This window comes from Cryptomeria japonica, chromosome 4, assembly GCF_030272615.1.
Source record: "Cryptomeria japonica chromosome 4, Sugi_1.0, whole genome shotgun sequence".
In the NCBI taxonomy this organism is placed as follows: Eukaryota; Viridiplantae; Streptophyta; class Pinopsida; order Cupressales; family Cupressaceae; genus Cryptomeria; species Cryptomeria japonica.
This window is the reverse complement of record NC_081408.1, coordinates 641,835,935-641,863,647: the sequence shown is the minus strand read 5'-3', so window position 1 is coordinate 641,863,647 and position 27,713 is coordinate 641,835,935. Positions and strand designations below refer to the sequence as shown.

At 32.6% G+C, this 27,713-nt stretch overlaps 1 pseudogene; it reads right to left on the bottom strand.

The window, feature by feature from the left end:
• Positions 1–5,075: 5,075 nt before the first annotated feature.
• Positions 5,076–19,232, bottom strand: LOC131875291 (chitinase 6-like; annotated as a pseudogene).
• Positions 19,233–27,713: the final 8,481 nt, after the last annotated feature.

The window sequence follows — 27,713 nt, the reverse complement described above, 5'->3', positions numbered from 1 at the left end:
TTTATTTGCATGCTTCATGTGATTTTACATCATATCATGTAAAATCCCTAATGAGCACTATTTCATTTCATAAGCATAATTTTGCACGTTTCATACACATGTAATATACTCTTTTATTCTTCTTCCCTATAGGAATAATTTCATTATATTCCACCTTAAAATTAATTTTATTGTTTTTAGTTATGTAATTATTTGAAGGGGGAACTCCTAGTTGAACACACTTCACATTATTGCCATTCTCATACAATATTGGTAGCATATGATCCAGCTATCATAACACAATATTCTACCCTTTGATCACTTCATATGTCATATACTATGACTTTCCTACCACAAAATAGCTTTTAAACCTAATTTCTTCATATAGAATACCTTTTAGCATAGTTTTCATAGTAAATATGGGCTATAACCAAACTTGTAGTTCCTACAATTCATAAAGCTATTATATCATTCCTAGACCTCACAACTTGCTATCTCTTAAACCATATTTGGCATCCCTTTTAGAAACACGTCATTTGATAACTCCTCTTCATCTCTTTATATTTTTTTGGTTTAAAAAATGAAAAATACCAATAGTTCACAACTTCTAATGATGGGTTTTCATCATGTTTATAAAGTAACACATATTTCATTATAAATCAAATGTGTATAAACTTGAACTATCAAGAAAAACTAATAGCCAAGTTCATGAAGAAGGAATCCTAAAAAGTATTCATTTTAATGCAACACTAATAATCTCAAGCTGATGTATACAAATATTTTAATATGTAGAATTTTTTTATTAAGGGTACTCTAGTAACTACTAGTGCAACTTTAGGCAAGATCAAAATATTTCTTTCTCACTATTCCTATTAATTTTTTTGCAAACAATCATTTTATGAAGCCTAAATTCCCTTTGAACAATGCTTACATTAGCATTGTATTACCTATCCAAAAAAATTTCATTGATACTATCCACTCAATCTCCAACCCTTTCAATGATACTATCCCCCAAATTACAAACCTTTTTATTGGCTTCAATCTTACCCATACACCCCTTGAATACATCACTCTAGATGAAAAACATCACAAACCACTTGACCTATTTCATAATGATGAAGTTATCACAACCTTAATGGGGCTCCAAGAGAAGAATATTTGCCTATTGGGCTTTAAAAATTTATTTTAAATATAATTGGATGCGTCCACATATTCCAAGGAATCCATGAAAGAACTTTAAAATTCCACACCCAACAAAAATAATAAGAAATTCAAATGGCAAAGTTCAAAAACTCTATCAAGATCCAAAAATATAAAGCTCTAAAGTCTAAAATTCTAAAATTAAATATCTTTAATCTCAACATTCATAGATCTTAGAATCTAATGGTCATTTGGGTCACAAAATCTAGTCTTCAAAATCCAAGCACCTAAAAAATAAAATTCATAAATTTAACACTAGAGACTAGTGTTTCATAGTTCAAAAACCCAAAAATAAATTATTCCATCTCAATTGAGAATTTTGGTAGTTGTGAATCCTAACAATTCAAATAACAAATTAATGGTACAGGCCTATCCCACTTTTATTAATCAAAACAATTCAAATAACTAAGAAAAAATATGACAAAATAAAACTCAAAACCTTTGTGGGTCCTAAAATATTGCATTATGGACACTTAAACTCTAATGTCCAAAAAATTAAGAATCTAAAGATTTGAAATCCTATATGACAACAAGTACAAACATTTTAAGAGATAAAAGTTCCTATAAAAAACAAAAGATCTAATCCCATTACATCACATCATGTGTGCAATTTTTGTTCCTTATTTCCTTGGGCCCCATGCCATTTAGTCATGCCTCAATAATCTCATCCTTCTATTCACCCATCTTATATATCCCATTCCATTGTCCAAAATAGCTCCATCACCACTTCCATCATTCAAAGTGCACCACAATCTATTTACATTGAAAATAATCAATATCATAGGGACTATTATGATACCATGTTATCATTTCGAAGAAGCTAACTTAGTAGTCAACAATGGTCACATCAACATCTACCTAGAATACCACAAGTAATTTGGTCTGCATTATTATAAATTTAGAATGGGATATTATTAGATTGTTATGGAAATAGTTAATTAAATTTAAAATTCAACAACCCCAATATATAAAAGGAAATTAAAAATTAGAGTAATGAAAATATAATAATCATCCAATGGTAAAAACCATTCTAATGGAACCTTGGAAAAGTAATGGGATGAAAACCCATTTGTAAGTATCATACATAAATTAGCTATCTACATGTACTATACAATTGGGGAAAAGATTTTTCCACCCCTACATCCCATCCAACCTTTACAACTATTAGCAAGTCATCCATATCACAACATGCTTTCATTCATATCCATCATATCTACATCCATATGTCACAATGCCTACCATCATTCCTATTTTTGAATTTTATAAGGATGTGGACAAGAAATAGAAATATGTTTTTAGAAATCCGTTGATATGTCTATTTTTCTATAGAAAGAAATTTAATCTAACATCATGAAAGACACTTTAAAAATGGGTACAACCTTACTATGTGGTGTAAACCCGAGAAATAACATCTTTCTTGACCTCCCTATTTCCATCATAAGTTCCATTGCTCACCACCATCCATAGTCCCATCCTTTTATGCATTTGAGACCTTAACCCTTGGTGGTTGGCTGAGTTATCTCCCTAAAATATTTGAATGTTGACCAATCACAAAAAGAAAATCCAATCTCAATATAGATCCATAATCATAAATTCAAGATACTTATTAAAGTATAATATATTTTCATTAAGCTACAAATCCGTATTTTATATTATTATATTATTGCTTATAAAAAGTAATACGTTTTGAAAAAAATAAAAATAAAAAGTTGTTTTCATGACATTATAATCAATTGTTCTTTATTAGGAAAAACGGGTTTTGAGGGGACCTGAAACCCCATACAATAGGTTTTGAAGGAACCCAAAACCCTCAGATTTTACGAGGATCCAAAACCCAAAACAGGCAGCTGCAAAAGATACATCAAAGATAATTAGCAACCTAAAACCAACCTAGCAGCAAAGTGATATAAATGAAACTTAGTTGGAAAGGTAGAAGGGCAAAGCCTTTCACTAGCACAAGGGTTTTATCAAGGCTCCCCTGATGTTCAATAGACACCAAAGGTTTTTCCAAGCACCCATAACTTGATTAATGGGTTTTACAAGGCTCCCACAACTTGATAATAGAAGCTCCTAGCCACAAAAGACCACACAGCTAGTACCTAACCAAAAACAAACAATGGTCAGACTGGGCCCTTGAAAACTACTAGCAACTAGCCAATCCAAGAAAAAAACTAAAAACATAGGGATTTTCCAGGCTCCCTCAACCTTGAAAGTGGATTTTACAAGGCTCCTAGAACCTTCTAAGGCCTACAAAACAACAACACTACCTATATGCACAATCCGGCCAAGAGGGTTTTTTATAGGCTCCCACAACAAGAAAACCATTTTGGGACACAGTGATAAAACTGTGAACCCAGAACCATCTGCGGAGACCACCTTGGGTTGAGACCAACTCCCTCAACTAGCAACACAAACTGCAATAGCCAACATACTCCTCCCCACCTACTCTCCACCTCAATAGGAGAAAGAGCCACCTCAATAGGAAAAGAAGGGGCATAGGTTGACAAGAAAGTGGGTTTTACAAGGCTCCCATAACCTGTTGAGATCCAGAAAATAACATCTTGTCCTGAAAGTGCAATCTAGCCAAGAGGGTTTTTACAGGTTTCCACAACCAACAAACCATTTTGGGAAATAGGGGAAAAATCATAAACCTAGAACCGTGTGTGAAGAAAACCATGAGGGTTTTGAACCACTCCCTCAACCAATAACGTGAACAACAACAACCGAGAAACTCTCTCACGCCTACTCTCCACCTCAATAGGAGAAAGGGCCACCTCAATAGGACAAGAAAGAGAGCAACCCAAAAGCCCAAACAACTCAAACATAGTCCAGGACCCATGCCACCACTCCACCTCCATAGGAGAGCAAAACACCTCAAACAGAGATACATGAGAACTGATAGGAAGAGCATAACAAACACCCACCAAGGAATAAACCAAAAGAGAATAGAGGGTCCACACAAAAAAAACAACGAACAAAAGCAACATGACATCCCAAAAAGCCAAACCACCCTCAAGAGTGGAAGCCCCACAAAACCTAAGCAGAGTGAAACTCGTAGTAGACTAACCACAAAAATAGAAAACCCCAACTCCAAAAGATCGGGGCTTCCGTTTCCAAAGATGCAAAGCATTTACCTAACACCCAGAGTCAAGAGCACCCACCAACATAGCCACACCTTCCTCGAACCAGACATAGCCCTGGCTCCAGCACCCAAAAAATTCTTGCAGTCCCCAACCCTTACCAAGGAGATCAGGGGAAAACAGGAGGAAAATATCACCTCCTTCCCCACCGTAGATAGCCTAGATCTTCATAAAACTACAACCAAAAGCAAAAGCGACGCACAAGGAAAAACAACAAGCACAAGCTAAAAGGCAAAGACCTTCTCCCAGCCCATTTGCATCATCGTCCTCATCCTCTTCACCCGAGTCTTCACCCATAGAAACCCTAGCTCATCCATTACGACCAGCTCGCCAATAAAAAAATAATTTTAAAATTGTATGTTATAAACTTTTGACAATATCCATATGGTAATATAGCTAAAATATAATAAAATTTGTAGATACATTAATATAGATATATGTAGACCCTTTTAAATAAATAATTTGAAGATAATTATATGAATTCATAATTTAATGTAAAAATAAATAAATGACAAAAATTTATCTTCACACTAATATTCAATACAAATTTTCAAAAGTATTTGAATTTCACGATCATTATTCCCATTGAACACTCATCAAAAGTCGACATCATTTATTTTACTTAAGATTTTTTTTAATTTTATTTAATAAATGGATACAACTATACAGGGTGGTAGGGCAGAATGTTTGTCTGCTGTCTTATTTTGCTGTTGTAATAGCAATTGGAGAGGTATCATGAGGTGAGGTGAGGTGAAGTTAGCAGGAGAGGTTGGAGCCTGGATCTACACCCAACTTCAGGCAGTAATTTTTATACTATTTTATACGTGTGTTGACGATGTCTGGACTACGACCGGTACATTCGATAGCGCCACTGACAGCTTGGATTGTGGCACCGAATCCCTGTCCAGAAGTGATGGCGCTATGACAGTTTCTCTGTTTCATCCTAAACCACACTGCTGTCTTGAACGAAATGGCGGCATCTTGCGCTACTTTCTCCGGATAACTCAACGCATCGAACCCAATGTCGTTTCCTGCTGGACCGTAGTTGAAGTTCCGGCAATACTCACTCAATCTCATTGGTGTGAAGTGGGAAGAAAGTGCAACAGAGATAAGTATAACGGTCAAGTGAGAATTGATTAATTTACAAGGTTAGCAGGAACGGTCCCCGGCCGAAATAGGTTTTGCCTGCAACACATGGATACTGAGTGCTGCTTTCATCATAGAAAGCTTTCTTTGCGCCATCGATCTCTTCAATATAACATAAAGCTGCAAAAGCACAGTACTCTCATTAATCATTACTAGTTATGCGAAATTGGCAATTTTACAATCTTAAGTCATTGAAATTGATGATTACGTACATGCAGTCTCGTGCGTGACATGGGCGAAGAAGGCAGCAAGCTCTCTCTTGCCATCGTCAGAAGTTCCTGTGGTGCCGAAGCCAGAGTAAGCGTTGGCGGCTTGGATGAACGCATCGTATGCGTAGAAGTTCTTTACAGCACAGGAGCTGTCTGCAGCGTTGAGAATGGTGTTAAAGAAATACTTGCTTATGATGGAGGAGACACTCTGTGCAGAAACACTCTCAAACAGCAGAGCAATCCCCACTGCCAAAATCAACATTGCCTTTCTTTCACTCTCCATCTCTATTAGACTTGGTTGCATCTGTATCTCTGAAGCTCCCTCCTCATGCCCGTATTTATAGATTCCCAAATGTGCAGATGGAAGACATTGCACGTTTTAAGCGCTATCTCCCCTCCATTTGACCACCAATTCTCCTCCGAGTTCTCAATGAGGAAATGCATTCTTCCGGAGCCATATTACCAGTCAAACTAACATTCTTCGACTTTTATGGGCGACTCGTGACATAGCGTCTTTTATTTGACAAATGAAGCATTTTGAAACCAAGTCTCATCTCCATCTTCGAGATGGGTATGTGGGCAGTTCTTTCAGATTAATGAATGTAGAAATTGTTGCTTTCGTTTGATTTTTGAATCGACTTTATACTTGACTCGGAGTATTTTTGAAACGCTTTTCAAAAGATGGATTGGATACATCTGTGTGCTGACTTCATATACTTGATTCGAAGTATTTTAGATAGGCTTTTGAAAAGATGGATTGGCTAGATAGGCTTTTCAAAAGATGAATTGCGCTACGTCTCTGTATTGACTCTCACATTGAACTTTTAAATTGTTTCTACGTCCTCTCACATTAAAATTTTAAATTGTGTTCAAATCAAAGATAAAGAGATGTTATTTCTAATTTATTTTATTATCTAAAATCTATTTCTTTCTATCATCCAAACTTATAAAGGGATTTTTATTTAATTGAGTCACTTCTAAAATTATTCTTGAGACTTCACTCAATTTATATTATATTACATTTGATTATTAAATCTTAAATAATACTATTAACTTTCGTTTCATAGATTACTTATGTTTGTAAATTGATTATCACATCAAAACTTTAAAATTGCGTCGATGTCAAAGATAGATAGATTTTATTCCTAGATTATTTTACCTTATAGTATCCATCTTCCATCTATCTAATTGAATCACACTTAAAATTACTTTCAATACACTTAGAAACTTATCATATATCGCATTTGATTATAAAGTCTTGGATATTACCACTAAATTTCATTTCAAACTTTACATCGTAAACTATTCATACCACCTCGCATAATACAATTCTTATTAAAATATCGGCTCTTTTTATAATACTTTTGAGGTACCTATTTTTTAAATGACGTTGTTTCTAATATCGCATATGTTTGTCTTCATCACACCAACTTCAAAAAAATTCTTATAATGATATTTGATAGGAAATTATTAAGAATAGTACATCAAAAAAAGTTTTGTAGAGATTGAAATTGCTTAAGGATAACTATTTGGTGTCAACATGTATAACCATTTTGATTCCTTTAGTTATCTAGATTGAGAAAATAAATTAATACTTGTGCATATAGTAAACCACAATAAAATACAAATACAATTGCTTACCCATCTTATATCTACCCACCAAAACTAACAAGTCTACCTTTAGTTTTATTTAATTACAATCCTTTAAATAAAATTAATTTTGGATGATTTGCTTACTAAATTTATTCTATATTTCAATATAACCAAATTTCAATTCTACGTCTATTAAATATATAATTCCCTAAAAATAATAAATTTACATGCATATAATCTTCAAATATTGAGTAAATAACATAAATTTATATTATTAAATAGTATTACATTATAATATATTATTATTCATAATAATTTATAATATTGGAGTTGGATAAAGTGTACCAAAAAATGATAAATGAGATTAACGAGTGTTCTACATTTTAAAGTATAATTTAAAATAACACTTAAATAATTAAAAAAAATTGTGCTATATAAGTTTGTCATATGTTATATGCTTTTGATTAAGGGGTAAATTTTTGTTTAGAAAGAATTTTAGAATCTTTTGCAAGGAGAGATGATAGTTAACACAAAATCTAGAAAACAACATATTTATAACTACTCTACCTCACAATAGTAGCTATCCCACAGAAATTAAAAAAACCTACAAAACAACCAAAAGATCTAAATATTACACCATTATTAGCCCTCACCTAATAATTCGTGCATTAGTTAAATGGGAATTAGGAACAAAGACATGTTTTGGAATACCACTCTTCCTTTTTTAGACAAATATCCAAAACACACCATCATCTAGATGATTAGAATGAGAGGAAAGGAAAGGAAAATCCTCCATTGTATCCTTGACCTAACAAACCAAATAGAGAGAGGTAGAATGCATAAACAAATATTCCATGTAACATAGAAATTGAATACAAAGTAGGAACAAGGGTTACACCATCACAAACCTTGGTTATTTTGGGTTCATAAAGAGCAGCCAAATTTGGGCCTAGAGAAGATTTTCTAGTAGTAGATGATAAAAGTAATAAATTAACATCATCTACAAAGGGATCTACCACATGAATAGAGGACAAAAAATGTCCATTGAGATCCAATAAACCTTAGGAAACTAAAAATATTATGTCTAATAAATCATCAACAATCAAGTGTTTGAAAATGCCATTTCATTACCAAGTAGCTAAACCAACTGTCATAAAATAATAGCAAGGGAAATCAAAAGTAAGATGTCCAATTATCAAAAGTCACTTGCATTAAAAGGGAAGACCCTCAAAATCAATTTATTAAGTTGAAGGCCTACATAGCATGAAAACATAATATCCTTAGGAAGAGCCTTGGAAATATTAATGTCAACAAAATTAAAGACATAGGTTGTGTTGCCAAATTTTTAAGAAGCTAAATCAATCTTTAGAACATAACGAGTTATATTGCTAATATCTTCAAGGCAAGATATACCTTAGAAATGAAGATTAAAATTATGTATTTTAACCTAGACTAGAATGATACTGAGGAGTTGATTAAGAGAGTTGAATGAATGAAATCAAGAAATGAGAAAAACGAAATAGTTAACCCACATCCATAGCCTACCATCTAACTTGGCCTCCTTATAGTAGAAAGATTGAAAAGTCACAATAAAAAAATGCTAGTGAAAGGATAGGGATTGATTTTTTTCTACATGAGGCCTCCAATATTTCAACACCTACTCATCCAACTTTGAAGTCAACGCCATAATTTATTAATAATATGTAAATTAAACTAAATAAAAAAACTTTTGTATTCTTAATCACATCCTATCCATAGATAACAACAAGGGAGGATTGTGAACAAGGAAGAGGTTTCTTACTATGAGAATGGTAAGAATACCTACCAAGAATCCATACCCCTAAGCCAAACATGGCTATGTATATGATAGGGAATCTTGACCTAAGCTAAACTCCATAAAATTCAGCACCAACATGACATGTTTTCATGATTATTGATTTTTTTATAATTTTCATGTTATATTTTATAGAGGTACTTCACCATTATTACTAAAAGAATTTTTAATCAATGTAATATTTGTTTTCCATGTTAAGACTATAAATTTTATACACATCTAAAATATGTACTTGAAATATCCTACTCAAAGAACCTATTTTTTAAATTTTTAATTTTTGAATTACCTTTTTATTTCTCTTAATTTCTCTTTTAATATATCTTAAAAACTTAGAACTCTCTATCATTTGTAACAATAGTGTTGAGCTCTTACGAGTATTTTCAAGTACATGGATATTACCTAGCACTTTATTGAGCTTATAAAAATTGTAGTAGCATATTGCATTACTATTTATGTCTCCATTGGCTTTGGCAAACCTTCAAAGGTGACTTACGCTATACTTTTATTTGACTTCTCTATTTTTATTTATTTTTATTGTAGAATCTTAAATTCTTTTGGTTTGGACACTTAGGTTATATTTTTCCATTTTATAGCATTCTAGTTATTATTTTATTGCATTCTATCTTACATTGTTGTTTCTCTTAAAAGTGGAAGCATATTTAGAATAAGAACACAATTATATGTTATCTATTTTTTTTAAAAACATATTCTTTTTTAGGTTGGATAAACCAAAATATGGGTTTGATTTGAAGGTGATCCCCCAAAAAAGGTCAAAAAAGTTATACTTTGTCTTTTGAAGCTACAAATTTTCTTTCGGGAAGAAGTTATTCATACACACAATCGAATCCAGAAAAATAAACTAGTATACAATATGGATTGTGGAAATCTCATAGCTTTAAGAAGTTATTCAACATAGGAGTTTTTTTTATCCTCTCCCCTTTTCATTTTCATTATTTTCATTTCAATAGATTAATTAATTGTTATATATTTTCTATTATTGAATCTCTTCTAAAGAGTGCTTCTTTTTAATTTTTATATAGAACATGACACATTTTTCAAGATAGATTTAAGTTTATGTTATGGACATTTTCAATTGATAGAATAGAATGTGTTGCATATATTTCCATGTTTAACAATAACATCTAGTCTAGAGACATCTATTATTTGGTATAAGTTTCATTGCTATTGTTTGTTGGCATTTGTGCTGAGTATGTTGACATGAAGATATTATGTTGTCATTGATGTCAATATGATTGAAGAGTCAACCTGCAATATGCTGAAATGTGAACCGGTATATGTGCAAAGAAGTGAACAGGTATATTGAAGCCAAACAGTTGGCAAAGTGAACCGGTATAATGATATAAACTGGTATATTGAGCAATAGGTGAAGTGGTATGTTTGTCCAAGAGAACCGATATGATGAAATTTGAACCGGCATATGGAATGTTCTCTATAAGGACTAAACATGATATGACTACCGGTTGGTAGTCTTAGCTTAAGGGTTTCCGGTTGAAGTGTTCCAAGCCCGTGTGACTCAACTGAAGACATTGTGTAATGAGTTAGCATTATAATTAAGATCCGATCGTGTTGCCATGTCAGCTTGAGCGCATGAAGGATCTTGCATGAAGGAGATTGATCCTATCTACCTCGGGAATGTGCGAAGTCCCTGTAAACGGTGGAGAATGTGTGATGGGTTACAAGCCGCCATGAAAAAGGTGAAGAATGAATGATGGAGAATGTCTTGAGATATGTTCAAGACTTTTGTATTCAAATGAAAAGTGTTCAATGGAAAGGATTGAACCACCTGAATTGCTTAACCTAAATGTTTAGGGTTTAGGGTTTATGCCACTGACCTATCTATTTCCTATAAGGTCGTTGTTGTGTTTCTTTCTGAGGTTGTTCGAAAATGGTGTGTGTGTATCTAAGTGAAAAGATATGTGATTCTTGCCAGACTAGATGAGATAAGAGGATTGATTCCTGCATGGTGTGTGTGCAGAAGGAAGGAACTTAAGCAGATCTGCATTAGGCATTGAGTGCTATTATCAGATCATTGTAATACTTGTTGATCTTTAACCACTTCAACAGTTGGAAAATTCCTTAACTAAGTAGCTTTAATCAGCTTGTTGTAAATCCTTTAACAGGGTGACTCAAACTAATTGAGTTCTTGAAATCCTCTAACAAGGTAACCTCTAATAGGGTTTAACCCTTAATCGGGTATTCAGCCATCCCTTAACTGGGTGATCCCTAACAGTATCGATTCTTAGCAAAACCTGTTGTGATAGTCTCTAACTGGACTAGGCTCCTAACAGAGCGCACTTCTAAAGAGTTCAAAAGCAACTTGTGGGTATTCATCCCCACTGTTATTTTTCCCAGTTGGGTTTCCACATGAAAAATCTATGTGCAATGTTTAGTATTTTTCATGTGATGATTTAAGTGATTTGTGTCTGAAGGTAAATCATACTGAGCTAGCTATTATTATATTTCTGGTTATAGATTACCTATTCGTGCACAAGGGTGAAATGGAAGTGTAGTATTAAGTTGAGTAGAAAGCTAGGTGTTTAACCAATTAATGCTTGTCATAGTCATTCTTAACTTTACTGGTTGCACTCTGTTTCAGACCAGTGTTACTGTCTGTCAGACATTTGCAGTGTTTGTAGTCAAACCAGTTTGGGAAAGGAAATTGTGCCTATACTGATTCACCCCCCTCCCCTCTCAGTACCGGTTTATAGGAATAATTAATTACTTTTGTAGATTCTATGTTCCTTAGAAAGATAATATTTCTTAGTTATTACATGTTAAGGTTAATTAGATTATTTTTCATTCTAATAGAACAGTGATGAGGTAGTCTTTTTAAAGACATAGGCATAGATAAAAAAAAAAAAAAATCCATTAAAGAATCCATGTTAACAACCATTTAGAAAAATGCTAGAAAATCGTATTTACACATAAGAAATTTTTTGTTATCGGCACAATGTTCTTCTATATTTGGATGGAAAGTATTACAATACATTTAGACTAGAAGGTTGAATACATACAATAAATATCAAGTGCTCTATCTGTAGTAATTGACAAGGTCAGAACATATTCAAAGTTTTTAAACTCCCAACCATGAAGTGTATGTTTCCCCTATGTTCTTCAACTAAAGAACTCTTTAAATTGCATGAAGTACCAAATAATATGGAACCTGATAGGTTTGATGGAATCTAGTGTAGCATGATATATCTAACATACATGTTACATGATAAAATGCTAATATCCTAACATTATAATATGGAAAAGAGTAAAAAAACAATCATAATATAGTAAAACTACTAATGATTACAAGCTTTTTCCGAAGAATATTTTTAGCTTTGACTATTGATAGATAGATTAGAAGTAGAAAACTACGCTGCACTCTTAATCCATATTTGGCACCTATCCTTGGAATGTTTAATCTACCAAAATATGATATGATGTCTCGATTCACAAGCCATAGTTTACAATCTTTAAAATTATAATCTAGACAATGTAATCCATTTGTCTATTATGCTATGCTTTCAGAAAGGCATCAAATTTTACATTTAGCTTTTAATGTCAAGGTTATCAGTATTTACATGTTCATAATATAAATTAAAAAATAATAATATAATAATAAGCTCAATCTTTATTGTCACTTTTCCATAATTTTATAGGGATCATTAATTATTTAACAAACTATTCTAACAGCCAAAAATGTTTTGATTAGGTAAATTAGGAAATAGGGCCCAAACCCTTTTACATATTAGCCTTCAATATGACATAGAGGGATCTCCCAAGAAGTGAGAAAACTAAAAAGCCAGATGCTAGCATGAAATGGAGTGCCAACTAGCATATCATAAGAGACACAACTAAGACAATTCAAATAGAACTTGTAGGTTTTCAAAAGGACCCTTAGACTTAAACCTAGAGACACCTTGATTTGGAGAGAAAACAACCAAGGAGTGGGTTAGCACCCTAAAAAAATGGATCAAAGATACCTTGAGCTATAAAGAGCACAAACCAGGAAAGGGTAAGTAGAATAATGGGTTTAGAAAGGAATCCCTAAACCTTCTAAAAATGAGAAGACTTTAAACTCAGGAAAATTCAACTAGAGAATGGACTAGAACAAACATAACTAATGGGTTTTGAGAGGTACCCAAAGCCTTTTCCAATAGAATCACCATAAAAATAGAAAGGGAATGGGACAACAATGAGCCCAAAAATAGTAGACAACAAAACTAGCTACCAATTGAGATAAGGAGATAACAGAAGAAGAATCTTAGATAGTAGCACTAATAGAAATAAACTAGCCTATCCAAGATGAAAAAGAAGAATCTTAGAGATTAAAAAACCAAGAAATATCTAAATCTCAAGGTACCTCAATATATTCAGAATATCAAAAGACACCATATACTCCACCTTAATAGGATCAAGAATAAGACTAACCCCACAACCTACTTCAATAGGACTATAATAAAAAATAATCATAGATTCCACCTCTATAGGATCTGAAATACCAATGCCCACTACAGAGTCCACCTCCAGAAGACTTGTAGTAGAATAAACAGGGGAAGTGGCAATAGAATCTCCCTTAATAAAACCAGTTCCAAGAAACACACCTAGATCCAAATAGCACTAAGAGGGAGACCCATCCCAACCCAAAAGAAAGAACTTCACCTCTAGAGGAGTCTTGGGGGAATAAAAGGAGCTGAGAAAGCCCCCTCTCTTCGACAAGTGGTGCATCCTTGAGAAGTAGGTAGCAAAGGAACCTTCATTGTTGGGATTAAAATAAATGGCTTAATAGAAACATTTGTCAATAAAACCATTTGGAGAGTAGAAAATAGCTCCTTAGTGGGAATGGACCCAAAATCCATAGTCCCCAAAAACTAGCTTAATAATTCCAACACAAGAGAGGCAAGAAATTTATGAAACTAACCAACAACCTATAAACCCTTGAATAGAGCATGGACAAGAGTATCCCATGAATGACTATATGCAAGAGAAAAATATAGGCCTCCTCAGAGTAGAGAAGCGGACAAAGCATAGCCACAAATGTATAGACAGATGAGAAGAATCAAGACACACAAATAGCCTCATACATGGATCCTACAACCAAGAAGAAAGAAAAGGTTCTAAAAATAGGCAGACAACCCAGAGAAAATCCAAATCTCAATAAGAGAGAGAGAGTCACTAAAGTTGAACCTAGAAAGAACCAACCCAAAGAACTCACATCAAGGTTTGGCTTGACAAAAAAAAGTACCCAAAACACAAAAATCTATTAATCATTACTATTAAATGAAGTAAACATGGAAAGTTTGAATATTGATCAAGAGGATTACCACCAAGGCACTAAAAAGTAGAGAACATACAGCCACATCCAAGAGTAACCAATCACCATTGAGTAGAAAAACCTCCAACCTATCAAGGAGAAAGGGCACAGATAGAAATTCCTCTACCAGGAAAGGAATACACGAAAATGGGCAACTAAGGATAACCCATAATGCAAAAGATAATCTAAGGAGACACCAAGAGAATATAATCCAAATATAGTTGTAAAGCTCATGAATACGATAGACAATAGAACCCAGCCCATCTAGTCAAGAATTACAAAGGCAACCACAAGATAATCTACACCATCATCTAGATTATCCCCACAACCATAATCATCTCTTTCTCCATCTCCTCCATCGTCCATGGTTTCAGATGTTCTTGCTCTCAATTCCATTTCTAATAACACAACATATTAAATTAAAGAATATTTATTAAAAGATAAATTTAATCATTATAATACCACTTCTATGTTTTTCACTTATTTTTCTCTCTTATCTATATGAAGAATTAAAAATTCTAATCAATAGAATTAGCCATTAATAATTGAAAACATTGCCAACTTAAATTGCCTCGCGTATACTCTAACAACCTTTGATGAATTATGACATATCTTCATATCAATAATTTATTACATTTGAAAGGTCTCAAAATAACTTATCTATTTGTCCAAATATTTGCACATACTAAACTTATTAATTTTATTACCTTTCATTAATTGTAAACTAATATAATAGAAATATTAAACTATCCCTCAAACCATATAAATCCTAAACAATCAAACCATCTATCCATCCATCAACCTTTCTACATCCTAATCCATAAAACTAAATCCTGTAACTTATATAAAAAACTAAAATACCAAATCATCCTTCCATTTATATTAATTATAATCGACCACACCATCCACTTAATCATATGAATCATAACCCCTCAAACCATCCCTCGATTGTTTTGATACACAAGTCTTAGGGAATCATGCCAACACTTAAAAAACCCACACCCAAAAAGTCTATTTATACAAAGCAATTGGAATGCCAAAGCTTCAAAAATCTATCTAAATCAAAAAATCTAAATATCTTAAGTTTAGAATTTTAAATTCAAACATATGAAATCACAACATTCATAATTTCGATAGTCTCAATATATATAAATAAATTAAAAGAAAATTTTTAAAAAAATAAATTTTGGAGATTTTTTCAATAGATAACTGGTTACAAATGGAAAATAGGACAATATTAAAAGGTATATGAAAAAAAATTAGAAATAAATTTACAAAAAGGTTTTGTTAAATTTAAATTCATATGATTTTTTTATTAATGAGTCTATTCTCCCCTATCAAATTAAAAGTAAGAATTTAAAAATAAGATTAAAAGGTGTATTCTTTCATCATGTATTCATATATCTATTGAATATGTATTTCTATGTCATCGTTTTATAAGATTACTTTTTGTATTTTTTAACATAGCTTCTTTACATAAATCTATTTTGAGTGTGATCTCTTAATTTTTCTATTATATTTCAAATATGCTTAAACTCATCAATATATATTTCTTTAATTAAAATTCTTCGTCAAATTCATTATTCTTCTATGCATGCATGGTTAAATATAAACATTAATTAAATCATGTACATTGCTAAAGGATTCAATTTAAAAAACTCACAAATTTTGCTCATCAAAATATAAGACTTTCTTGATTGAAGCAATAAAAGTGCATAACTTAGAATTTCCACCTTTTCTATATAATTTTTATAGACATCATCAATATTTAGTCTAGACATGAACTTTAACCCATTTAGTGCACGACACACATTAGTAATCTACCATTAAAAATCAACTCAGAATTTTCCATTGCACAATCTTAAAAAAATAGCCACCTTGGACTAGATTGTTTCGTAAGACATCTAAAAATTTAAATTCACCTTTTTCATGCCTAAAGTCAAAACTTTCATAGAATATTCATCATCATCTTGGATCTCATGCCATGTATTTCTAATTAATGACCCCGAGCATGCATTTATGGATGTTTTGTGGCATTTATATCCATCCACCAACCAATCAATTGAAAAATACAAATCTAATTTGAAAAGAATATTCAATATTCAATTATTCATATTACATTAGTTTAGTAACCAACTAGCATTTATCATCAATTTTGAGTTTGCATTCCATGTTTAGTATGTTTGTGACATCTTATTCTTTTTGGTGTGATTGAATTTCATCAATTGTAGTCAAGGAATCATCTTGAAGTAAGTCCTACCATATGGAATTATTTTATTTTTTGTCCATGAATGTGGCCTTCTCTCTTTCATTTTCTTTTTATTATTCTAACTTAGGTTCCTGAATTCCTAATATCTAAATTATGCACCTACGTTTGTATTATCTCTTATTTTATGTGCACCCTTACTTTATTCTATATTCTTTTCTCCCTCTAATTGTTCCCAAAAATATTACTCAAAATTCATATGGGCACAAAAACTAGTCTATTAATTGTTGGGAGTATTGAAGTGCCAACTTGAATTGTCATAAATCTACTCAAATCCTCTTTCCTATGTTGGATATTTATTGAATTTTCTTATATATGAAGGTGAACAAATTTTAAAAGAAATGATAAACAATTTTTTTGAACTAAAAAATATTATGACTACACAAAGTGAATGCAATTTTTTATTTTTGATCATGATGCCCCTACTTATTTTGTTTGCTTGGATAAAAGGTAAGCTTCCATTTTGTGCAACCTTAATTAATCATATGGAAATATCCTTCAAAATTAAGAGGACTATGCATTTAGTTGAAGTTGCCCCTAGCTTAACTAGTTAAATTGTGCAATGAATTGTATACTTGAGTAATTGTAAAATAAAAAATATTAAGTATTCATTGCTTCTAGAGCCTAGTTCTTTTTATATCAAAATAATATAATAATAGAATTCGAGAATCAAGGATTTTATTCTTCTCTTGAATGGTTTTTCTTTTAAAATCTTGGCATGTAGTTGTCAATTCTCGGCTTTACAAGAATCACATAGTGACAAATGAGATATTATAACAAGGGGATTTGTGATATTCCAAGTGTAGCTAGTTAATTTCATTTATGAACTTCAATTTTAGGAAAAAAACAAATATAATCCTACCCTATTCAAATATCTACATCATAAAGATATTTACATTTTTATTGGAGACTTTGACACACTAAGTAAAACACAATCATATTGATAATTTGACATATTTCTGACTATATATTAGCAGTTGCACGGATTGTTGGCAATTTTAGAGCCTATAGGCCACTTATTTCAGCCTTATTAGATATCTTTGATTCTTCTGACCTTGTGACAAAATAATTTGTAAAATAAGAATGAAGATAACATATTATTTTCCTTTTATCTTTAAGAAATGATTGATTTGCATTCTTCAATTTAAAAAAAATTAAAGAAAACTTTTTCATAATTTTAATTGAATGCAATAAATAAACAATTATAATCAATTGTTAAGAATTGTAGCCTCCCTAACCAATCAAAGAAAACTGTTGCCTTCCTATAATTCCATGACACAAACTGACAAACAACACTATTTCATCTACTACTGAATTTTTATTCCATCATATCATACTAGGTCACACAAATTTTCAAAAGAAGCTGTTGTAAACTAATTTAATTAAAAATTCTTTGCAACATCGTTTGTTTCAGTTGGGAATTTTATTGTATTTCACAAATGGATATAATTAAAGAGGACAGTAGCGCAGAATTTTGTCTGCGGTCTTATTTTCCTGTTGTAATTGGTGAGGTGAAGTGAGGTAAAATTAGCAGGAGAGGTTGGAGCCTGGATCTACTCCCAACTTCTCACAGTAATTTTTGTAGTAACTTATACGCTTATTGACGATGTCAGGTCTGCCACCATTACACTCGATGGCGCCATTCACAGCTTGGATTGTAGCACCGAATCCCTGTCCAGAGGTGATGGCGCTGTGGCAGTTGCTCTGTTTCATCCAAAACCAAACTGCTGTCTTGAACGAAATGGCGGCATCTTGCGCTACCTTCTCCGGCTCATTCAGCCCGTCGAACCCAATGTCGTTTCCTACTGGACCGTAGTTGAAGTTCCTGCAATACTCACTCAATCTCATTAGTGTGAAGTGGGAAGAAAGCGCAACAGAACAAAGTATAAAGCTCAAGCGATCAGAATTGATTAATTACCAGGATAGCTGGATGGGTCCCCGGCCAAAGTAGCCTTTGCCTACAACACATGGATACTGGGTGTTTCTTTCTTCACAGTAATCTTTCGATGCACCATCGATCTCTTCAATGTAACAGAAAGCTGCAAAAGCACAATACTCATTAGTCATCACTAGTTATGCGAGATTTGAACAACAATATTCGTAGTGATTAAAATTAATGATTACATACATCCAGTCTCGTCAGTGACATGGGCGAAGAAGGCAGCGAGCTCTCTCTTGGCGTCGTCAGAAGACCCGGTGGTGCCGAAGCCAGAGTAGGCGTTGGCAGCCTGGATGAAGCCATCGTATGTGTAGAAGCTCTTTCCAGCACAGGAGCTGTCTGCAGCATTGAGAATGGCATCAAAGAAATCCTTGCTTATGACGGAGGAGACAGCACCGCCAGTGGAGGGAGTGGGGGTGGTGGTACATGGCCCTTCTTTGCAGCCTGTGCCATAGTAATCATCTCCAGTACCGTAGTATCCCCACTTGCTGCAGCAAAATTGCTCGAACACCCGCAATTTTGTGCAGAAACACTCCCAAACAGAACAGCAGCCCCCACTGCCAGAACCAACATCAACATTGCTTTTCTTTGGCTCTCCATCTCTTCCTCTCTATTATACTTGGTTGCATTTGTATCTTTGAATCTTCATCCTCTTGCCCGTATTTATAGATTGGCAAATGCTCGTCCATAAATGTGCAGATGGAAGTAGTCATAACGCGTTTACGCGCTCTCTGCACCGCTTGAATTTTGAGTTTTGGAGCGCATTCGGCTCTTTGATTTGACCCATTCTCGACCAGAGGGTGTTTAATTCGGTGCTTCAAGAAGTCATTGAGTAAATGCTAATTTATTTTTCAATTGCCATATTCACAGTCAAACTAACATCCTTTCTTTGGCTTTGATGTGCAACTCGTCTTGGCCTTCGAGATGGCCATCTGCTCATTTATCCCAAATCAGTTAACGCACAAATTGTGGCCTTTGTTTGACTCGGTTATATGTTTGACTCCTTTTATTTTAGATAGACTTTATTTAGAGAGACTTTAATAAAATACACTTAACACCTTTTATTTTAGATAGACTTTAATAGAATTATTTGCTTGACTCCTTTTATTTAGATAGACTTTAATAAATTATTTGCTTGACTCCTTTTATTTTAGATAGACTTTAATAAATTATATGCTGCACTCCTTTTATTTTAGATAGACTTTAATAAAATATGCTTAACACCTTTTATTTTAGATAGCCTTTAATAAAATATGCTTAACTCCTTTTATTTAGATAGACTTTAATAAATTATTTGCTTGAGTCCTTTTATTTTAGATAGACTTTAATAAATATATAGGTACCGTTATATATTGCTTCTCAAGTCAAATAAAGGGATATTATCGTCAGTTTGTTTTATCATCTAGAAGTAATTTAATTACACCATGTGAACGATAGTGCATCACAGTTTATTATTTATCTTTATTGTCAAGTAGTAAAATAACAAAATACCAACATATAATAAATTCTATTGGCTATTATGCTTCAGTGGAGACATTACATTAGTATGGCAGAACATATTTTCTTTGAGCAATTGCTTTTACATTGAGCATGGATAGCTTTTAAATGCCTTGTTGCATTGCTATTGCTCTTACGTCACAAGTTAACTTTAATGTCTTTTTGTAGACGCAATGAGTAATGGTTGTAATAACATATCCTATCTTTGATCTAAAATTATCTAAAATTAAGGAATGGAGAAATGGTTGTCTTTGTTTGATTTGAATTCTATTTTTTTATTTTTGTGTTATTTCATTTTGTATTGGTGTTCTTAATATTTATTTTAAAATTGAAATTATTAAAATATTATAGTTGAATTGTAATTTTTTCTTTCTTTTTAAATTTTATTCTATCAGTATTTACAAATTTATGAAATTGGTAATCATTCTTGCAAATAGTGTTACATAGAATTGTATGGTTGATATTTTAGAACTTGGAGAGAAAAAATCACACAATTTCTTAATAACATTTCGACCCTTCATTTCTGTAGGGTCAAATGCAACACAAGTGAAATTTCTTATATGAAATATTTTCTTTGTAGTTTTAAGTTATATTTCTTATGTTCCAACAATGTCATTGATTATTTGTGAGACCCTTGGCTTTCTCCACTTTTATGGTTATGTAATGGTTCAGGCCTCTCCCATTTTTTATCTAATCAGAACAATGCCATTGGTTATGTGAGTTTATCATACACATTAGATCTACTAAGTGCATGCTTATTGATAATATAAGATGGTGTCCTCAACCTAATTCACCAACTTGATCTCCTTTTATTAATGTAGTACACGATAGGATAAGTTGTTGGCCAATTTTATGGCCACCTCTACCACCATATCTTTTCCCTACTCATGGATATAAAATTCAAAACTCATAATAGTCATATCTGATGGACCATTCATAGAAAGTGAGGATCTTTGTACATTCCCTTATTATGATAATAATCATTACAACCTTCCCATATAAAATTTATTAAGAATGATAACACAATTATAGAACATCTTTATGTCTACAGTGAATTTGTTAAGAACTATTAGAAGAAGAGATACTTCTGGGTCCCTTGATAAATGAAACAAAAGTCTCATCTTGATTTGCATCTCTTTACGTAATATTATGTTTAATTTACTTTTTGATGATTTTATTTGATCAATAACACAAAATCCTTTTCTTGATTTTCCAGATGGCTGTGTAATAATTTATCCTAAATTATTTAAAATAGAAATCATTCCCTTTGTTTTCCTATCAAAATTTCTTTAATAGATGGGAGAAGTATAATATTCACAAAAACGTGGTGGTAGTGAATCACACCCATCAAATCTAATAGGACAAAGGTCATAAAAAAGACACGATTAACTATAAATAGGGAAAAGTTAAGTAAATTTTTGTTTAGAAATAATTTCAGAATCTTTTGCAAAGGAGAGATGATAGTTAACACAAAATCTAGAAAACAACATATTTATAACTAATCTACCTCATAATAATAACTCTCCCACAAAAATAACAAACCTACAAAACAACCAAAGGATCTAAATATTACACTATTATTAGCCCTTACCTAATAATTCACACATTAGTTAAATGGGCATTAGGAACAAAGACATGTTTTGGAATATCACTCTTCCTTCTTTAGATAAATATCCAAAACACACCATCATGTAGATGATTAGAAAGAGAGGAAAGGAAAGGAAAATCCTCCATTGTATCCTTGCACTAATAAAACAAATAGAGAGAGGTAAAATACATAACCAAATAATCCATGTAAGATAGGACTTGAATACAAAGTAGGACCAAGGGTTACACCATCACACACCTTGATTATTTTGGGTTCATGAAGAGTACCCAAATTTGGCCCTAAAGAAGATTTTATAGTATTAGATGATGAAAGTAATAAATTATCATCATCCACGTAGGGATCTACCACATGAATAGAGGCTAAAAAGTGTCCATTGAGATCTAATAAACATTAGAAAACTAAAAATATTATAATAATCTAATAAATAATCAACAATATAGTATTTGAAAATGCCATTTCACCACCAAGTAGCAAAACCAAATGTTATAAAATGATAGAAAAGGAAATAAAAATTAAGATGTCCAAGTATCAAAAGTTACTTGCATTAAAAGGGAAAATCCTCAAAATCAATTTATTAAGTTGAAGGCCTATCTTGCATGAAACGATATTATCCCTAGGAAGAGCCTTGGAAATATTAATGTAAAAAAAATTAAAGACATAGGTTGTGTTCCAAAATTTTTAAGAAGTTGAATCAATCCTTAGAACATAACCAGGTATATCTTCAAGGCAAGATATACCTTAGAAATGAAGATGAAAATTATGTATTCTAACCTAGACTAGAATGGTATTGAGTAGTTGAAAGAAAGGAATAAAGACATGAGAAAAATGAAATAGTTAAACCACATCCATAGCCTACCATCTAACATTGCTTCTTTATAGTAAAAAGAATGAAAAGACACAATAAAAAAATTCTAGTCCAAGGATAGGGATTGATTTTTTTCACCATGAGAGGCCTCCACGATTTCAATACCTACTCATCCAACTTTTGAAGTCAAGGCAATAAATGATTCCATATGTAAATTAAACTAAATAAAAAATGTTTTGTATTATTAATCACATCCTCTCCATAGATAACAACAAGGGAAAATTGTGAACAAGGAAGAGGTTTCTTACTATGATAATGTTAAGAATACCTACCAAGACTACATACCCTTAATCCAACCATGGCTATGTATATGATAGGGAACATTTACCTAAGCCAAAATCCATAAAATTAAGCACCAACATAACATGTTTTCATGATTAAATATTTTTATATTTTTCATGTTATATTTTATAGATTTACTTCACCATTATTACTTAAAGAATTGTTAATCAATACAATTTTTTTTTTCAATTTTCTAACTATAAATTTTACACACATCTGAAATATTTACTAGAAATATCCTTCTCAAAGAACCTATCTTTTAAATCATTTTTTTAATTTTTGAATTGCCTTTTTAATTATCTTAATTTTTCTTTTAATATCTCTTAAAAACTTATAAATATCTAGCATTTCTAACAATATTGTTGAGCTCTTACGAGTATTTTCAAGCACATGGATATTACCAAGCCCTTTATTGAGCTTATAAGAATTGTAGTAGCATATTGCATTAATATTTATGCCTCCATTGGCTTTGCCAAGCCTTGAAGGTGACTTATGCTATGCTTTTATTTGACTTCTCTATTTTATATTTTTCTTTTTGTTGAATCTTTAATGCTTTTGGTTTGGACACTTTAGTTTTATTTTTTCCATTTTATAACATTCTAGTTCATATTGAAGTGATGGGTGGGAAAGGGAGTGTAGGAGGAAGCGAGCAGGGGAGGGTTTCGTCAACAGATGATTCTAGTGTTGCTGATGAGGATGGCGATGGTGATGGGGGAGAAGATCCATTTTCCTCCATCCTCTTTCTTGTGTTCAGGCCTTTTCTCCCCATTGTGGAATGAGGGTCTGCTGAGGGCTCAGAGGGCTTGTTGGTTTGGTGTGTGGAGACGGTGGCAGGGCACCTCTCGACTGTTTTCGCTGATGGCACACTTTGTGAAGGTGCGACTGTGTTGTTTCTCTCTCTTGACAGGTGTTGGATTCCTCTTGGGTTCATGCGGGCCGGATTTTGGGTGGACAACTCTATCCCTCTTCCAGGGGTTTTTGTGGATGTTGTCCCCTATTCGGGCTTTCCACTTGGGTTGGTTTTCAGGAACACCTTTCTTGTTCTAGGGTTTTTTCTTTCGGTGAGAGATTTGCGGGGGCTTTGGTTTTGCGCCTTGTTGGAGGGTGGTTTGATGTTGGTGGCCTTTTCTAGTTTCTTTCCTTGTTTGCTTTCTCATGGGTTGTTTGCTAAGCGGTCTATTCAGGTAACTACAACTCCTATTGAGGTGGAGTTGGACTTGGATGTTTTTCTCATGAATAGTTGCAGGGAAGTTTGTTGGTTGGCTACTTCCCTTTGACATTCTCTTTCGTCTTTTATTGTTATGGTTCTAGGAACCATGCTAAAATCCAGTGTTTCTGGTTTAGGGAGCCGGTTAAATCCCTATGGGGTAGATTTTAGTAATTTTGGGAGATATTTTGTAGCCCATGTTTCTTTGGTTCAGATTAAGGTTAAGGGAGCCTATATAAAACCCTTTTTGTCTCTTGTTTTGGGTTTTGTTCTTCCTCATGTGCCTCATGATTATCTCAGACCATGTTTTCTTGAGGGTTATTCTGACCTTCTTCATGGCTCCATGGCTTGGTGCTTTATGATTTACTATTGCATCTTGGGGCTTCTCCAACATTTCCTATTGAGGTGGGCCTATCTTCTATGGAGGGGGAGATGGATGTGGTTGGAGGATCTTTATCTTCTATCGAGGTGGAGTCCGATGCTATTGGTTATGCTTGAAGGATCCACATGTTTGAGTATTTTGGTGCTGAAGGTTTTTGGTGTTTTTTCAACTCCCTATCTCGTTGTGGGGGCACTATAAAACCCACTCTAAAGGTTGAGGGAGCCTAGAAAAACCCTATGTATTTATCTCTTTTTAGGGCCAGGCTAGATGCTAAAATTTTTCAAGGGCCTTGTTTGGCCAGTCTCTGTTTTTGGTTAGGTGAAGGTTTTGTTGATGTTATCCTGATGTTTCTGCTATAGGTTAAGGGTGCTTGGGAAAACCCTGATGGTTGGCTGAGGGTGCCATTCAAACCCTTGTTCTCTATCTCTAAGATCTAGTTATTTTTAGATCTGTTAATTTGGCCAGCGTGGTTTGTAGTGTTCGATCCTTTTTTTCTGGCTAGCATTTGGTTTAGTGTTGGCTGCTAGGTATGCTTGATCTTTTTGTCTGCAGCATCCCATTGTTGGTTCCGGATCCGTAAAAATCTGAGGGTTTCGGGTCCCTTTAAAACCTGTTGTTCAGGGTTTCTGGTCCCCTCAAAACGTGTTTATCCTAATAAAAAATATTCTAGTTCTTATTTAATTGCATTCTATCTTACATTGTTGTTTCTCTTAAAAGTGGAAGAATATTTAGAATAAGAGCACAATTATATGTTATCTATTATTTTTTTAAAATTATTTATTTTTGAGGCTAGATAAACCAAAATATAGGCTTGATTTGAAGGTGATCCCCAAAAAAAAACATAAAAAAAATTATACTTTTCCTTTTGAAGATACAAATTTTCTTTTGGGCAGAAGATATTCAACATAGGAGCTTTATTTTATCCTCTCCCCTTTTCATGTTCATTATTTTCATTTCAATAGATTACTTAATTATTATATATTTTCTATTATTGGATATCTTCTAAAGAGTGCTTCTATTTATTTTTTAATATAGAACATGACACATTTTTCAAGATATATTTAAGTTTATGTTATGGACATTTTCACTTGATAGAATAGAATGTGTTGCATATATTTCCATGTTTAACAATAGCATCTAATCTAGAGACCTCTATTATTTTGTATAAGTTTCATCACTATTGTTATCATCTAGTTTTTCTTTAATTTTATATATTTTTATTTATATTTTATAAATAATTAATTTCTTTTATAGTTTTTATGTTCCTTAGAAAGATACTATTTTTTAGTTAAAACATGTTATGATTAATTAGATTTTTTTTCATTCTAATAAAATAGTAATAAGGTAGTCTTTATAAAGACATAGGCAAAGATTAAAAATAAACTCCATTAAAGAATCCATGTAAACCAACATTTAAAAAAATTCTAGAAAATCGTATTTACACAAGACATTTTTTGTTGCTGGTACATTGTACTTCCATATTTAGATGGAAAGTATTACAACACATTTAGACAGGAAGGTTGAATACATCCAATAAATATAAAAACTAAATTGATATTGATGTCCTCGATCAAGTGCTCTATCTAATATAGTAATCCACAAGGTGAAATCACATTCAAAGTGTTAAACCTACCAACCATGAAGCATATGCTTCCCCTATGTTCTTCTACTAAAGAACTCTCAACATTGCATGAAGTATCCAATAATATGGAATGTGATAGGCTTTACGAAATCTTGTGTAGCATGATATATATCTAGCATACATCTTACAAATAAAATGCTAATGTTCTAATTTCATAATATGGCAAAGAGTAAAATAAAAAATCATATAGTAAAATTACTAATGATTACAAGCTTTTGCCAAATAATAGATTTGACTATTGATAGGTGGATTAGAAGTAGAAACCTACCCTTCTTTCCTAATCCATATTTGGCACCCATCCTTGTAATGTTTAATCTATCTAAATATAATACAATGAGATTGATAAGACATAGTTTACAATCTTTAAAATTCTAATCTAGACAATGTAATCCATTTGTCCATTATGCTATGCTTTCAGAAAGACATCATATTTTAAATTTAGTTTTTAATGTCAATGTTATCAATATTTACGTGTTCATAATATAAATTAAAAAAAAATAATATAATAATAAGCTCAACCTTTATTGTCATTTTTCCACAATTTGATAAGGATCATTATTTATTTAACAAACTATTCTAAGAAAACTAAAATTTTTCTGATTAGGTGAATTAGGAAATAGGGCCCAAACCCTTTTACATTTCAGCCTTCAAGACGACATTGAGGGATCTCACAAGAAGTGAGAAAACTAAAAAGCCAAATTCTAGCATGAATTGAAGTGCCAACTAGCATATCATAAGAGACACAACTAAGACAATTCAAATAGAACTTATAAGTTTTCAAAAGGACCCCAAGACCTAAAACTAGACACACCTTGAACTAGAGAGAAAAAAATCAAGGAGTTAGTTAACATCCTAAAAAAATAAACCAAATCCACCTTGATCTATAAAGAGCACAACCAAGGGAAGGGTAAGTAAAATAATGGGTTTTGAAAGGAATCCATAAACCTTCCAAAAATGAGAACACTTTGAACTGAGGAAAATTCGACCAGAGAATGGACTAGAAAAAATATAACCAATGGGTTTTGAGAGGTACCCAAAACCTTTTCCAATAGAATCACCATAAAAATAGAAAGGGAATGGGACAATAATGAGCCTAGAAATAGTAGACAACAAAACTAGCTACCAATTGAGACAAGAAGAGAATGGGAGAAGAATCTTATATAGTAGTAGTAATAGAAATAAACTAGCCCATCCAAGATGAAAAAACATCTTAGAGATAAACAAACCAAGTGATATCTAAATTTGAAGGTAAGTCGATAGGTTTAGAAGTATCAAAACCCACCATATAGTCCACCTTGATAGGACCAAGAATAAGGAAAACCCCACAACCTACCTTAATAGGAATATAATAAAAAATAATAATAGATTCCACCTCTATATGATTTGAAATACTAATGCCCATTACAAAATCTAGACCTTCATAAAACTTGTAGTAGAATAAATAGGGGAAATGGCAATAGAAGCCCCCTCAATAAAACCAGTTCCAAGAAACATACCTGGATCCAAATAGCACTAAGAGGAGGACCCATCCGAACACAAAATAAAGAAATCCACCTCTAGAGGAGTCTTGGAGGAATAAAAGGAGTTGAGAGAGCCC